Here is a 16,317-nt window from a genome sequence, read left to right as displayed (position 1 = left end):
TTAACCTCTAACTTTCAAATCTATCAAATCTACTTTTGTTTTCAACCTCCTTTTGTTTTTCTCATACTGGAAAAACAGCAGAATCTATCATTTTATATAAAGCCAATCCCTCAACATGTACTGTAAATTACATTCCCGGTGTTCTCTGGGACACTGATTAATTCCTCTCTTTCTTACGTATCAGTCTTCTCTCTTACTCCTTCTTCAGCAGTATTTAAACAAGCTCAAATCTTGTGACCAGGAAGGAAGGCTCTTCCTCTTTCCAACGTCCTTTGAATCAAATATTCTACTCTTCTACTTTTCTTTGTCAACCTTCTTAAAAACCTTGACTAGACTCATTTTGCTCTCTCACTTGTCACTCAACTCCTTAATCCACTGTCATCTAGTTTTCTCTAGAATTCTACTAGAATTGCTTCCATCAGGATCACTAAAGTCTATGTATAAGTAAATTCAGTGGATATTTTCTATTTTAACAACTTGCCTTTCCTTCAACATTTGGAACTGCTGATCACTCTTGAAAATACTCCTTGTGGCTTCCATGGTTCCTCACACTAGTGGTTCACCACTTACCTTCTGCTTCCTCTCTTGCAGTCTTTTTTAGGAGTTTCTCTCCTTATCCTCTCTCCTTAACCCCCTTGGAGAATAAATATTAGCCTTTTTCACTCTCTTCATTTTCTCTGGGCTATCTTATTTATTCCCAAGATTCCAAAATTCTCCCAAATCTTTAATCTCTATCTCTTCTGTGAGCTCCCTGTCCACATATTCCATTCTTTCTTGAGTGTCTTTAAGTGGAGACACATGAGCAACCCAGACTCAACACAGGTCCCAAACTAAGATCATTCCCTTCGTCAACAAAGTGGCTTCCCTTAGGGGGTTTGCTGCCTAAGAAAAGGCTGTCATAATCCAGCCAACTGTTCAAGTCAGGACTCAAGAGTCACGTGTGTGTGTGTGTGTGTGTGTGTGTGTGTGTGTTCCTCACACACACTAAGTCCACCACCAAGTCCTACTGCATCTCGTGCTGATTATTGCAACCTTCCTATCACCCAGTGCTTTTCATCTTTTCAACCATCTCAGTGACTGAAACTATTTAAAGTCATGTCATCTTCCTAAGTCATTAGTATACCTAGAAGGATCATCTGTGCACAAGTTTAAAGTTCTGGTTTCCTTTTTATAGGAGACTGAAAAGAAAAATACTAGGAAAGGTCTTTTGGTTCCTTCATCTCATTTTTTTAATGATAGTGTTGATTAAGATCACATTCCCAATTTTTGCACAACAATTTTTGCAGGTACATATCATCAATGTTTAGTCATGCTGACAAAACTGGAAGGAATGTGTTTTCTTTCTGCAAACATAACATTTCTATAGCCTCTGAAAATACAGGTTACTGTTATTTGGCTGGAGACATCAATTATATATGTGTAACAGGCTGAGATGAAATAATTGAATCAGTGTTACAGGTATCTGTTGGAATTAAGAGCAGTAATGAGAATGTCACAAGGAAATCAGATTTTCATTGCCCAATTACCTACAAATGAACCACAGATTGCCTCTGTAAGGCAAGGTCACAGGTGGTGCTCGGCTGGTCTTCCATGGCCACTTTCCCCAGTCACTATAGAAAGATGTCCACACGGGGACTTCAGTTTAAAGCTTTCCATCTGTCCTTTTAGTTACAATGCTTTGCGGATGATGTCAATAATTTTTCTACATTCAGGAAAGACGGGAAAGGAAAAAAATTAGTGAAACACTAAGGGATATGTGCAAGTATACTTCTAATAGAAAATAAGTGTGTTTTTTTTTTTTAAGATTATTTATTTATTTATTTATTTGATAGACAGAGAGAGATCACAAGTAGGCAAAGAGGCAGGCAGAGAGAGAGGGGGAAGCAGGCTCCCCGCTGAGCAGAGAGCCCGATGTCGGGCTCGATCCCAGGACCCTGAGATCCTGACCTGAGCCGAAGGCAGAGGCTCAAACCACTGAGCCACCCAGGCGTCCCAGAAAATAAAAGTGTTTACTCATGGGACAGAAAGTCCAATTTTTAGACAAAAGTTTATATATTTCAATAGTTTTGAGTACAATGTCATTAAAAAATGGCCAGTTTAGCCAAAAACCCAAGTGTAATCCACAGTGATTTTTCTCTTTCCTTCACCTTCCCCCACAGCAGCCTTGACAGCTCACCTATAATCAAAATTCTAAATCTTTCCAATTTCTCCCACCTCTCTAGCTGCCCCCGATGCAAGCCACCATCAGCTCTCATTGGGTCGATTGCTGCAACCTCTAACTGCGACATACATGTTGACTTCCATTAGAATTTCTTTTCCATACAATTTTCAAATTGATCTTTCTAAAATTAATTCAGATCATATCATTTCTGGGCATAAAAACTCAGGTTTGTCCCCCTCCACCCCCCACCCCTCCCAAAAATACAAACTCGCCTCATCCTCGGTGGCCTTTCAGCCTGATTCTAGCTCCCTGTCTGATCTCCCCTCCTGCTACTCTTCCCATCCGTTTGTAATACAAGTCTGCTTCCTTGATGCCCATCTCCTCCGCTTGCTCTCCGCTCTCTCTGACTAAAACTTTCTGTTTCCAGATTCTTCATGGCTGACTTCTTGCCATTCACTTCTCAACCCCACTGCCACAAAGACCTCCTAAATTAACCATCTTCACCCTCTATCACATTGTTCTGTTTTATTTTCCTTGTAATACATTCAAAGACCTGAAATTATCTTATTCATTTATTTTTCTTATGTTCCTATTAGAATGTAGTTTCATAAATACAGATTTTTTTTCCTGTTTTGCTCATTGTTGAATTCCCAGTATCTAGAACAGTGATTAGCAAACTTTTTCTGTAAAGGGCCTGTAAATGTTTTAAAGTTTGCAGACCATACACTATTCGTTGCAACTGCCTAGCTCTGGTTTGGAAATATGAAGACAGCCATAGACAACAGGTAATTTATGCATGTGTGTGCTCCATTAAAATTTTATTTCTAAACACCAAAATTTGAATTTCAGAGAATTTTTATATTTCATAAAATAGTATTCTTCTTTTGATTTTTTTAACCATTTAAAAATGTAAAAACTATTCTTAGCTCATGAGCCATGCAAAAGCAGGCAGCTGTCCAGATTTGGCCTGCAGGTCGTAGTCTAACACCCCTAATCTGGAAAGACTATTGCTGTACAAAAGAAACTTGCAAAAAAAATTTAACTGAATGAATGAACAAGGACATGGAATTTCTTTATAAACTTTCATAAACTTGCCATGGAGCAAAAGTTAATATGATTATCCATTCTATTGCTTCTGTCCGCAAGATGGATTTGTTCTATCTGTTTGGTTGTTATTTGTTTATGGGAATGCCTGATCCTTAGTCTGAGTCACCAAGATCAATGTAAAACATGGAGTTCTTATAATGTAAGAAGAAAACTTAAGACCTTGTCAGTACTTGAGGTATAAAGGCCAACTAAATTGTATTGGGTTCTATACTCAAGATCAAAACTTACATATTTGACTTTCAAAAGCTTAAACACTATGATGAAAAAAATGAATAATGTATTGCTCTTAAAATATATACCTATAAGTCATGAGTGAAATAAGAAGACTCTTAAAGGTAATTTTAGAAAGATTATTTTTACCTTTTCCTCCAACTCCTTATGTCATATAATTGGGGAGGTTTCCTAAAGGAAGTAATATTTGAAGAGTTTTATATAAGGACTTTGAAATGGAGCAAATCTTTTTACCCCTATTAGGCCTATTTTCCCCATCTATGACCATGTTTCATGAAACTCTTCCCTTTTAACGATACCCACCCACCCCCAAATGCTGAAATAAATGGAAGAGATTGGACTTTTGTCCCTAAGTTAAGATTAGAACAAATATTAAGTTAAAACGATAAAAGGGAAATTACAATAAAAGCAAAAGCCTTTCATTTAAAAGCAAGTTAAAATGACAAAGGATTACTGTAAGATACTAAATCATTCTCAAAGAATGATTTCCTCTAACAAATCAGAATAAATCACTCATCAGCGGGAAAACTCATAATGTCTTAAAGATAGTTTCAGCAAAGTCTTCAACAGCTCCTGGCAGCAGAAACTTGATGGAAATTTTTGGAATGACAGCAAGAGTTTGCAAGAGTGCTCAACGGATCGCTGTAAAGAGAGCATTGAGGTCTTGTTAGAAATAACTGCTGAATTGGGGATAGTACCTTACCTTAGAGTAGGCCGGGTTTATCTGCTTCTAAATTGTCACTTGTAAAAGTAATTCACAAAGTAGAGAAATTTTGAGTGATCTCTTGGGCTCTCTCCCAAGTACACAAAGTTTACTTCACACTTCATAGTCTCACTCTGATTAATAAAAAAAGTGCACAATGTCGGGGGCAGGGGGTTATTCTTCTGGAAACTCCGACAGATTATACTAATATTTATAGCCTTTATAAGAAAGGAAGAAAGGACGGAGGGAGGAAGGGAGGGAGGGGGAGGTGGAGGAAAGAAGGGAGGAAATGTTTCCTTTCAATCACTTTCGGTTTGGAGCATGATATAAAGCGTTCTTAGTTGACAGTCTTTGTCTGGATGTCCATTTCATTCCTTTTCTAAGCTCCGATTTGAAATGCTGAGAGCATTCCCAAGGCTTACTCACCTTTCATTGAGCTTGGAACTTGAGGTATCTGTATGAAAGCCAAGTTCTGAGTAAACCTGAGACTATTTACAGTTTCAGGTGGGAATCAGGTGTTATTCAAGATTAAACTTGGCAAGTTTTGCCTGGCTTATGCATTTAATGGTTCCTGAATTATGAGGCATTTAGGAGTGAGGGGAGCCCCCACTGCCAGAAATTGAATTTGACAAGTACCCCATTTAGCTTTGTACATTTCCCACCTAGAACCCAGTCCTCTGGCTTAACACACTGTGGATACTCAAAACATGTCTGTGTGCCAGGTGGAAATATAACTGACTATAACTTGAGACATACCTCCAGCCTTCTAGAGTTAAAAATGGACAGCCTCACCTAAAGAGGCAAGGCAGTCTTGAGTGAGGAAAATGAAGCTGGAGGCGTCACACTCCCTAATATTACAAACCTATAGTAATCAAAACAGTACAGTACTGGCATAAAAACAGACACACAGATCAATGGAACAGAAGAGAGAGCCCAGAAAGAAATTCATGCATATATACCCAATTAATTTATAACAAAAGAGCCAACAATACACAATGAGGAAATGGTGGTCTCTTTGATAAATGGTGCTGGGAAAACTGGACAGCCACATGCAACAGAGTGAAACTGACCCCCTATCTTACATTATACACAAAAATTAACTCAAAATGGATTAAAGACTTGAATGTAAGACCTGAAATCATAAAACTCTACAAGAAGACATAGGCAGTAAGCTCCTTGACATCAGTCTTGGCAATGACTTTTTAAATCTGACACCAAAAGCAAAAGCAACAAGAGCAAAAATAAGTAAGTAGGACTATATCAAACTAAGAAGCTTCAACACAGCAAAGAAAGTCAACAACAAAATGAAAAAAGCTACCTACTGAATGGAAGAAAATGATTGGAAATCAAATATCCGATAAGGGGCTCATACCCAAAATGTAGGAAGAACTTACAACTCAATCACAAAAAAAAAAAAAAAAAAAATCTAAAAAATGGACAGACGATCTGAATAGACATTTTTCCAAAAAAAATATACAAATGGCCAACAGACACAAGAAAAGATGCTCAATTAATCACAGGCAAATGTAAATCAAAACCACAATGGTATGTCACCTCACACATCTATTATCAAAAAGACAAGAAATAACAAGTGTTGGCAAGGATGCAGCAATTTCACTTCTGGGTATTTATCCAAAGAAAATGAAAACACAGGGAGCCTGGGGGGCTCAGTCAGTTAGCCAGCTGCCTTCAGCACAAGCCATGATCCCAGGGTCGTGGGATTGAGCCCCGCATCAGGCTCCCTGCTCACCAGGGAATCTGGTTCTCCCTCTACCACTCCACCTCCTCCCGGGCTTGTGCTCTCTCTTCTTTAGCTCACTCTCTCTTTCTCTGAAATAAATAAATAAAATCTTTTAGAAAATGAAAACACCCTTTGAAAAGATATATGCACCCCCATGTTAGCTGAAACGTTATTTACAATAGCAATTACAGAAATGACCTAAGTATCCATTGACAGATGAACGAATAAAGAAGTGAATATTATTCATCCATTAAAAGGGAATATTTTTCATCATAGTAAAGAATAAAATCTTGACATTTACAAAAACATGGATAGACCTCAAGGGCATTGTGCTAAGAGAAAACCGAAGTAAATCAGAGAAAAACAAGTACCATATGATCTCTCTTGTGTGTAGAATCAAAAATTAAAAATAAAAATAAAACACAAACTCATAGATACAGAAAACAAATGAGGGTTGTAGGAAGCTAGGAATGGGGGTGGGAGAAATGGATAAACTTGTGGTTTTTTGGTTTGTTTAAATAAATTGATAAAAAATTAAAACATAAAAGACCCTATCTATAAGAAATAAAGTAAAATATTTATGAGGGTATAGAGCATGACAACTATAGTTAATAATATTGTTTTACATATTTGAAAGTTGCTGAGAGAGTAAATCTTAAAAGTTCCCACCACAAGAAAAAACATTGTCACTATGGTGATGGATGTTACCTAGACTTAGTGTGATGATCATTTATAACACATATAAATGTTGAATCATTATGTTTTACACCTGAAACTATTCTAATATGTATATATGTATATAATATGTCAATCATACCTCAGTTAAAAATATTTTTTTGACAGACTCCTCTTCATGCCCTCCTCTTCCAAATGCATCCAGTAGGTGGTACTTTTCTCTGGTAGGAGAAGCTTCATGAACTCTGTGTACAGGTGTATGTGTGTATATAGGTATGTGTTTCCTTCACTGCACAACTGCCGTTGCTGGACACAAACTGAGGGAGACAGAGCCAGTTGAGATTTTCTGAGAGGAAGACCACAAGGCCTACAGTGGTAGAATCAGAAGTCACGCGTGGCCTTGCTCCCACCTAAAATTAAGTATCTCTCCCTTACAATCTGGGGATGTGCTCTCAAGTTCAAGATGTTATGAAAAAGTAGGAAAAATTACTGTACTCACACTGCCCAGCTTTTAAAAAAAAGTCAGACCTGACCAAACTGAGGTTAGCTCTCTATCAACTATCAGTAGCCTTTAGCCCACTATGGAAGCAGAGAGGTTGATGAAGACGTCAAGTCTGAAAACAGAAAGGGGAGGTCAAGTGGAGGTTCAGAACTTCTTTGAGTCTTTTTAAAGAAAGGTTATCAGAGATTTGCAAAGGGAACAATTCCTTGATAAGAAAGTGCTTCAGGGCAATCTTAGTCAATTAGAATCTGTTTTTCTAAGATTAGAATTTGACATTTTGATTCTAGTATAATTGAAATTATCTTAAACACCATGCAAGTTGAATATAGGAAAACACTAAACACTGTTAAGAAACCTGGGAAAACAGACTACAGAAAGTGGAGTTTTGGGGCACCTGGGTGTCTCTGTGGGTTAAAGCCTCTGCCTTCAGCTCCCGTCATGATCCCATACTCCTGGGATTGAGCCCTGCATCGGGCTCTCTGCTCAGTGGGGAGCCTGCTTCCCCCCTCTCTCTCTGCCTGCCTCTGCCTAATTGTGATCTTTGTCAAATAAATAAAGAGAATCTTAAAAAAAAAAAAAAAAAGAAAGAAGAAATTATCCAACCCCTCAATTTATAAATGAGGAAACTGAATCTAAGACAGTTTAAACAATATAGAAGTTCACTCACCAAGTTAGTATCTGCAATCAGATTGGTCGCAAATGAAAGGAATTTCCAATGACGGTGACGTGAGGTCTAGCAGAGGTATTTTGGGCAGACAGAAATTCCAATATTCTTCATAACAAGCTGTGTTTATACACACAGTGTAGTTGTTTTTAGAGCTACACACAGCATGCAAATATATCTTAAAATTCTCAAGCCAACCTTAAGTGCTGTCATGTCCATAACACTGGGAGGGATCACGTTCCCATTCACGGCATTCCTTAGGTTTGCTAAGGTTATTTGTGCTCAGTAGACAGATTGCCTTGGCAAAAATAAGGCAGTTATCTGAAAAATACATAAATTATCTGTACACTTCAAGAAAAGGCTGACCCAAACTATCCTGATACAGTAATTCCCTTTATTTTCCATATTATTGTCACATATTCTTTTGAAATTCCTGGAACAGTCTATGCTGCTATTCCAATGATATCACGTGCATGCAAACACACACACACACACACACACACGCACTGAAGCCAGATAGATCTCTCTCTTTGCCTGAGCAAAGAAAAAGAGAAGAAATGCTTGATTCTGTGGTTAACCTGTGAAGGGAGCATCTCCATTTCCATTAGGATCTTCTTGCTAACTGCTTCCCAGAGTGCCTGGCCTCCAGTGTACCATTCCCTGACATGAGTCAAGCTGCCCCTCCCCATTAACATGAAAGTAAATCCAAAGTTCAAAGAGGGAACAAGAAGCAGGAGGTGGAGAGGTAGAGGTGTGATGCTGTCGAAGGTACTATAATTAACCTGAAGTAGCTTCCTGTGTGTGATTATCCGCTCAATGTGGTTTGTTTTGAGAGGTAATCAAGATACTATTTATGTAGGCTACTACGTGAAGCTTGTGTGTCTCTTTGGTCCGTTGAGTAAAAAGACGTCTCTTTTTACACAAAACAGGGAGCCTGTTTTCTTCCAAATAAAGCTATATTGCATTTAAACAATCTTGTCTCCCAACAAAGGTTTTGAATCTAATTCCTAGAATATCTTCCTAAAATATGGTGAACTTACTACAAGAAAGGAAAAACTCAACTATCCCCCACATGCTTGAACTTAGTTTGGGCTGTTGCATTATTGATTAATCTAACTAGAATTGTTAAGCAGGGGAATGGCATAACTCCTTGATATTTAAAACCTAAATTATTTCTGAGCCTATTTTTCCAACTCAGCCTATTTGTAGATATCAATGTGTCAACTTACTGAAGTCATAAGTGCTTCTCTAGGAAAGTGATACACTCTCCATTCATTTTGTGGGGGACAGAAAATATCAGAATCTCCAAGAGGGAATCTGTCCTTATTATGAGCCGTCACCATCGTGTTGATTATCTTCCTCGGTGCACATTAGCAGGGTAAATATATACGAACCTAAAGAGATACACAACTATAAAATGTGCCCCCCCCACAGTTTAATTGGAAAGCAAGGCATGTCCATAAAAAAAAAGAAGAAGAAGAAGAAGAAGAAGAAGAAGAGTAATAACACAAAGCAAGATAACAGACCTCAAAGAAAGTGCTATAGACCATAAAAGCTACAGGTGTTCACAAAGCAATAAATCAGAAGTTACCAAGGGCTACAGAGGTGACTGTTTTGTTTTTTTTGTGTGTGTGTGTGTGTGTGTGTGTGTGTTTTCGTTTGCCTTGATCAAGGAAGCCCTAAGTAAGGTTTCCCCAAAATTTATTAAACATTTATTCCAGCTTCTGCAACACTTGATTTTCATCACTTAAGTGACTCCACCGATCCAGGCCAGGTGGGGGTCTGTGGGTGAGAGTACATTCCAAAGTAGCATAAAGATAAAAAGAAATTACTCTTGATTTCTGAACGTCATTTCAAAAATATACAATTATTTTTTAAAGCGTTTCTTTTCAGTCTGCCTTGGGTGAGAAGGCAGCCACGCTGATGTTCTTTTCCCCCACTGTAGCTTTCAGCAAATCCTATAGGGGGTCCTCTCTAGGAATTGAGTAACACATGAGCTAGTGAGTAAGGGACAGGTAAAGCTAGGTAGGGAGACACAGATAGGGGGCTACCCAACTAGACTCACACAGAGGGGTATAGAATCAGGCTCACAGAAATCCCAGACCTGAAGAAATGTTATAGATGAGATATCAACCAGAGAGAAGGGAATATAACAAATCCCCCTTGTTTTTTCTAAATATAGAAGGAATATTCACCTGATAGTTACAAATCTACCTTGTTTGTCTTAAATGTTATAGACAAGATATTTACCAAGTTCCCTCCACAGTTTTCTATAAAAAACCAACCACAAAAGCCCTCTGTGGCATCCCATTGGTTTGCCTCTTGCTCTAGAGACCTTCTTTTTCTTTCCTTTCCGTTCTCACCTTCTCTAAATAAACTTTCACTTCACTTCACCCTTTTGCATTTGTGAGATTGATTCTCCAACTCCATGAGACAAGCATCCTGCAACCCTGCAGCTCTGGGACCCCATCAGGGGCCAGCAGATGATTATCTGTCCTCCAGCAAGTCCCCAAGAATGGCCCCAAGAGTAAAGTTTCCTCAAAAAGAAACATAAGAAAACCAACAGACCCTTGACGTGGTATTCAGAAACATTTCCCAAACTTCCCTCACGCAAGTCCTATCTACATGAAACCATTGATATGAAAAATTTTAAATATATATTTCAATCAGTTTGTGTTCATAGATTCCTGGATGACTAAAGTTTTCAGTTTTCACCCAAATGGGAGGTTGGAGTTTATATTATCTACCCAACTAGTCGGTAAATTTGACAATTTTGAGGTCTGTCTTCAATGTAATGGTAAAAACTATTCATTAGAAATAGGATCAGGTGCCACCTGGATCCTATTAAAAATTATGACACCATTAAAAATAATGGAATATAATTTATACTAAGCTATAATAATGAGTTTGTATGATTAAGTCGGAAGAACCATTAGTTGAGATTAAGGAGTAAAATGGGTTTTAAAAATATTCTGCCTTCCTTCCGGGAATGCTGGATAGGTCAATTTAAACTATTTATTGCAGGGATGCATGGGTGGCTCAATCAATTGAATTTCCAACTCTTGATTTCAGCTCGGGTCATGATCTCAGGGTCAGGAGATCGAGCCCCACATGGGGCTCTGCTCTGGGCATAAAGCCTGCTTACGATTCTCTCCTCTCCCTCTGCCCCCTTCCTTCCTTAAGTGTGCATATGCTCTCTCTATCTCTCTCTCCTAAATAAATGAATAAAGTCTTTAAACTATCTGTTTCAAACTATAAATATCTAAACAAATGAAAGCTCTGAAATTAAGGATTATTGAACCCCAATCCCAGCCCCCACTAGCTGAGTCCTTCAATCTTTTTTTCCTTTTTTATTTGAAGAATGTAGAACTTGTTCTGACCACCTTACAATGTTGTTCTGAGATTGAATTATTAAAAGAACATAAATGTGCTTCAAAAAAACTTTAAAGCATTTAAAAATTTGAAAATGCTCATTAAGATAAAATATAAGATAATTAGCTATCTAGCATTAAATTTTTTTAAAAAGAATGAGGGAATTAACAGTGAAAAAAAAAGTAGCTTAATTATAACAAAATCTTTCTCTACCCCCAAAGAATTAAAGAGTAAGGATACTGAGCTCTCCACTTAGTACTCATAAAATCTTCATCTACACAGAGAAGTTAAAAAGGTAAATGTATTCCTATATTCATGACCACTAGTTGTTTTAAAATACAGTCGCATTCATATGCTATTTCTTTTCTACTTTCCACATTTCTTTAAGTTGTGAAAATAAAATGACTTCAGTGTATGAAACTATTTTTAAAAAAGCAAAAGCACCAAAGGCATTCCCTTTAGAGTACTGATCCAAATCATGAGTGAATTCCCTGCATGATGTTATCAGCTCAGGTTTACCTCCAATGGAGTATATGTACCTATTTTTTCTTCTTTGTTCTTAAAATTCCTTTTTCGTGTTTTGTTATTCTTGAAATACCAGTGAAATGATAAAAGATACCATTAACCGTTCTTGAGTGTTTATCATGTGTCAGGTCCTGGACTGAGCCCTCTTATCCTTTCATTCTACACTAACCTCATGAATGTTTCCTTACTGTACAATGAGAAAAATGAGGCCAGAGAGGTTAAGCAACTACAGCAGTGTCACAAAGCCAGAACCAGAATGGTGCAGATCCCAAGGATACAGTGAACTTATGGCATAATGCAGCTCCTTGGTCTCTTTCACAATCTTCTCATCCCCCGGCAGGTAAAGTTTTCTTTATTCAGTGAAGGTCATCAGTCTTGATTACAAGTAGTTGTACTTCTTTCTTCATCAGCTCCAGTGAGGGCGTCAGAGTTCTAGCACTTCCCTAATAGACCCAAATGTCACTTTTACCATCACAGTTACTCTGTCCCTGTCCGACACTGGGGTCTAACCCCTCAAGTGAGAATCTACTGGAGTGTACCCCATGCTTCTACTTCTCTTTCTACTAAGACCCTTGCTCTGGAGCCTAAGAATACTCCACAGCCATAGTCGTGTCAAGGTTCTATGGAGAGCAAGATCCCTTTGAGATGTTTGACACTGAACCAGAACTAGCGTTAGTTAGACAACTAACTAGATAATGTTAGACAACATTATCTCAGCAGGTAGATGCGCTTGCTTTTTCCATATATGCTGTTCGCAAATCCAAGCACTAGTCCTGTATTAAATCTGAAGGATCACTGAATCAAGTATCCATTTGTAAAGATCTAATAATATAAAGAACTTAATCTGAACTCCACCTGCCCTCATCTGCTGGGCGGTGACTGCCCCGCCCCCACCCCACCACTCAAAAGACACAGGCAGTGTCCGGTGCTTGCGTGGCCACCGCTACAGCTTCTCTGTGCAGATGAACACATTTCATCGCAGTACCAGTTAAACCAAAGCTTGGTATCTAAAGATGGTAACAAAGCAAAACAGAAGTTCTTCAAGACATCCAGCTCTCCCCGCGGTGAGTACATGGAGAGGATATGCACTAGTCAATGTGGAGACACTTTCATAAGTTTTCCCCTTGACCGTTACTTTTGAAGGAACTTTGAGAGCAGAGGACAAAACAAATATGTTCCCTCTTAGTAAGTCTTTGTCCAACTTTTCATCTGATAAGCTAACAAAAGAAAATCCTGTAAATCCTACCAAGATTGAAAACTGAATCTATATACTCCCAGATAAATGGTTTTATACCTGTTTTACTTCCCCCATAAAGGCCGAATCTTCATGGGTAACCTGTTAAATTAGTTCACAATGAAAACATAGACGCTGATGCAAGGATGGAAATTCTTTTACCATGAGTGAAGGTGAAGAATGAGCACTTACGGAGACCCTGACCAAAATGAATGGAAGTTCCCTGAGAACAGGGGCTAGTTATGAAGAACAAGCCAGAAAAGACAGAAGTAGCTTCTTCACGGTGAAACAAACATCAGCTGTGGAGGACAGCCTTCCATTCTGTTCTGCAACAGACAGCTCCTACTCACCTGGGTCATCCTTGCCCTAAGCTTGTCAGATGGGTACACCTTGGTGTGACGCGGGCATTATTAAGCTGAATTTCACCAAGATTTTCCACTGCATGAAAGTGTGGCTCTTTCACCCTTCAATCCACTTGGGACTAATTTGAGCAATGCAAGGCTTAGTGGCAGGAAGCATGTAAAAATTCTACCCCCAAATTTCTGACAGCTTCAGAAACTGGTGTGTTTGCTTTAGGGTGTCCAAAACAATTCTGGGACTTCATAACTGAAGAAGCGAACTCTAAGACCTTGACATATTTTTGAAAAGTGAAGAAGTCAAACTTTTCCTCTTGCCTGCTTCTTCCAGATCAGTGCAGAAAACCTACCAAACTATCAGATTTTGCCCTGGAGAGATTTACGCAGGTAGTGTGAGACCCACATGTTCCCAACGCTAAGAGCTTCTGACAATAGGCGTACAGGCCCATAGCCCTCCCATCTGTGGGCCTCAGTCCTTCCTGGCCATCAAGTAAACTTGCAGAGGGTAGAGTTGCAAATTCCCATGAGACAAGGCCACTAGTTAGAGTTTCCAGAAACAGCCAGCAGTTCTCCGCCACTTCTCTGCACTGCCGTCCTTCAGCCCCAGGGGAGAACTTCAAGGGCTCTGCCTACCAGTCAGACCACGCAGACAAGTACCAACTGCTCACAGGGCAGTCCGGCCCCAACTGCACAGAGAACAGCTGGTCCCTGAAACACCAGAACACTGAGAAACTCTCATAATACAGACAGGTCTCAGCTACCAAGATGCTCTGTTCTAGAAATTTCTTTTTCCACACAGGGACGGGACCCTGTCTGTGTCCTCTTGCTGTACCTTCTGCTTTTCAAAAGTTTGTGCTTCATCACGTTACTTTTATGAAAAACCTACACTACTGACGTGTTTTTGCTAACCAAAAAAATCCAAAGGGGATTTACTTTTAAGAAAAAAGATGGAAAGCAGAAATGGCGTGAAGGGTTTGTTTGGCAGCAGGCTATTACAGAGGCGGGTGCAACCCGAGCAGTGAGCGTGGCCCCACCAAGCTCCTTCCCCAGAAACATCTCTACATCAGCTGCCAGAGCTTCCAGCTTTGTCTGTGAACATCTGGGCTTTATCCCGATTTATTCTTGTGTGAATTATTAAGATGTGTCCTCAGGTATCAGAAAAGCCTCGAAGAAGGTATTTTTGGAAGCTGGGGACACTCAAAAATTTTTCATATAAATTAATAGTAATTCAATAGTAATTGCTTCTTTGCTTTACTACATTTCAGCTTATGGAAGACTTCTGGACAGTGGGGGAAACCTGTAATACTAAGAATGGCCAGCTAATATTTCTTCAGCACTTTCTGTAAGTCAGGCACTCTTCCAAGCACTTTTACAAATTACAATTTATTTAATCTTCATAACAAACCTATAAGCACCCAGCATTGAGCCCAATGGAGGGCTCAAACTCAAAATTCTGAGTTCAAGATCCCAAAATCAAGACCTGAGCCGAGATCAAGAGTCTGACACTGAACCCACTGAGCCACCCAGGAGTCCCAGGGATTGTTTTTATCTCCATTTAAGTCAAAAGGAAACTGAAACCCAACCTGTCCAGCAGGTGGTTGGTACATGAACGTATGAAGATAAATATTTGCTAATTGAATCTAACAATGTAGGAAAGCGCCCCTCTGTATAAATAATGTAATAAATAAGAGGATGACCTCCAGGATTGGCCCATAAAATCTATTTATCCCATGTGTATCTTTTTATTATTAATGTCATGCAATTTCCTTTAAACCTAATAACCATTAAAACATTGTTTTGATAGGGAGATGTGTTCCAAATTCCAGCTTGCGGTGCCAGTCAACAGTTGACTCAGTAAGCAGTGACTTTCTGAAACAGTATTAGCACTAAGGGAAGGCGCAAAGCTGAACGAGGCACATCCTCATCATTTAGGAACTTCTATCCTTATCCCACCACAGGGAGCAACAGGGGACTTTCTGGAGGGCCTTCCTGGCTGGGACTGGGCTAACAATAAAATCCTTCGGGACGTAAGGCCCGTTCCTTCTGTACCTGAGACGCTCCTCCATCCTCTCAACAGAACCCCGGGATTTTCCGAGCTTCTACAGACATTGAAAGGTCACCATTTCCCAAAAAGCAGTTTTAAGCTAAGCGCGTGCGAAGAATTTTCTCAGGTCTTCGTTTTCCTCCGACTTGTGGCACCTGTTACTGCTTGTCTGGTGACAAGTGCTAGCAGATGACAAAATGAATTAACGAAAGGTATATTAATATTCACAGAAAAATGGGGGAACGGTCCATCCTGCTTATCTCAACAACTTGGTGTTCTTTTTGCGGGCGTGGGAGTTCACCGTTGTAATTTTACAGTTCATCGAGAGATTTAAGTAGTCATGCTTTCTGCTTGCGAGATCGATTCCAGTTTTTGTGGTGAAATAAAATGGATTCGCATTCCTCAGGGTTCCGCCATGGTATCCACACCCTCCGCCACCTAAACAGGTTTAGAGATTCCAGACTATTCTTCCTTGATTGAACCCACTGCCCCCAACTACAACCCCCTGAATACAACAGCTTTTCCACCCTAGACTGTGAGCTCTCTGAGGGCTGGGGACCATCTTTTGTTTATTGTTGTATGTCCGTCCAGTGGCACCAAGAGTTAGGGATTAATAATAATCCTAGTAACTGTATAAACTTCACTGCGTTTAAATTAATCCCAGTGTAGGTGAGTGAGTGAACAAGGCTCTAATCTTGACTTTCCCTCCTGTGCCGTTTTTATAGAGGGCTGTCCAAGCCACTGGTTTGAAGAGGGCCTGCTTGTGAGCCATTTCTTATTCAATCTTAAAAACAATAACAAAAGGGGCGCCTGGGTGGCTCAGTGGGTTAAAGCCTCTTGCCTACCGCTCAGATCATGATCCCAGGGTCCTGGGATCACCCCAAATCGGACTCTCTGCTCAGCAGGGAGCCTGCTTCCCCCCCGCGCCTCTCTGCCTGCCTCTCTGCCTACTTGTGACCTCTGTCTGTCAAATAAATAAATAAAATCTTTAAAACAACAACA

General features: G+C 39.5%; 1 long non-coding RNA gene across 1 annotated transcript; it reads right to left on the bottom strand.

Moving 5' to 3' along the window:
• Window positions 1–1,255: 1,255 nt before the first annotated feature.
• On the bottom strand, window positions 1,256–4,232 carry LOC122898354. Its single transcript, XR_006383003.1, has 3 exons — window positions 4,203–4,232; window positions 3,629–3,670; window positions 1,256–1,702 (listed from the first exon to the last, which is right to left on the bottom strand). It is a non-coding gene; the product is annotated as an uncharacterized LOC122898354 (long non-coding RNA).
• Window positions 4,233–16,317: the final 12,085 nt, after the last annotated feature.

The sequence above is a fragment of the Neovison vison genome, chromosome 1, assembly GCF_020171115.1.
Source record: "Neovison vison isolate M4711 chromosome 1, ASM_NN_V1, whole genome shotgun sequence".
In the NCBI taxonomy this organism is placed as follows: domain Eukaryota; kingdom Metazoa; phylum Chordata; class Mammalia; order Carnivora; family Mustelidae; genus Neogale; species Neogale vison.
This window is presented reverse-complemented; position numbering and strand designations above follow the sequence as displayed.